The sequence below is a fragment of the Habropoda laboriosa genome, unplaced genomic scaffold, assembly GCF_001263275.1.
Source record: "Habropoda laboriosa isolate 0110345459 unplaced genomic scaffold, ASM126327v1 scaffold64, whole genome shotgun sequence".
Lineage (NCBI taxonomy): Eukaryota > Metazoa > Arthropoda > Insecta > Hymenoptera > Apidae > Habropoda > Habropoda laboriosa.
In genome coordinates, this window is record NW_017100183.1 from 293,177 (window position 1) to 293,755 (window position 579).

General features: G+C 48.4%; 1 protein-coding gene across 1 annotated transcript in view; it reads right to left on the reverse strand.

Moving 5' to 3' along the window:
* LOC108579155 (tubulin beta-1 chain) overlaps positions 1-579 on the reverse strand; it is a 4,972-nt gene that overhangs the window by 4,034 nt on the left and 359 nt on the right. The gene's annotated exons all lie outside the window — the stretch shown is intronic.

The following is a 579-nucleotide window of genomic DNA, read 5'->3' on the forward strand; positions in this document are numbered from 1 at the left end:
GAGAGAGAGAGAGAGAGAGAGAGAGAAGGGGAGCCGCGTCGATTGCGCGCGCAACCGTTCGATTCCGTTGCTGCATCAACCGGTGTATCTCGACGACGGAGATAGACCACGCCCAGACTCGTAACATTCGACCGAAGCATTCTACAAATTTTAAAGCAAACAACGCGTGTTCAACATTTTCTCCGTAAAGAACGTATCGATATTTTCGACGTACTATAAGAAAGGAAAGACCGGGTAACGAACACTTGACGACAAAAGCATCGCTCGAGTACACGGCTCGGCGAAAGAAAACCGTTATTAAGTACGCTTGCCGGCCGGTGAAGTCCTGTCGCCATGACAGGTCTTCGACCGAGCGAGGTTGCCGTTTTTTCGCATGCCAGCCGTACACGTAGCCCAAACGTAACACCGTCTTTCGTGGGAAATAGATCGACGACGCGTTACTTGTTTGCAAAATTCCAAGCTATTTTCTATTTGAATACTTTCTCGAAAGAACGCAATATACGCGTTGAACGTGTAGAAAGACGCGTAGACGAAAATTTCACACGGTTTCCCCTCATTCTTTTGGCCCTTTCGTCCACT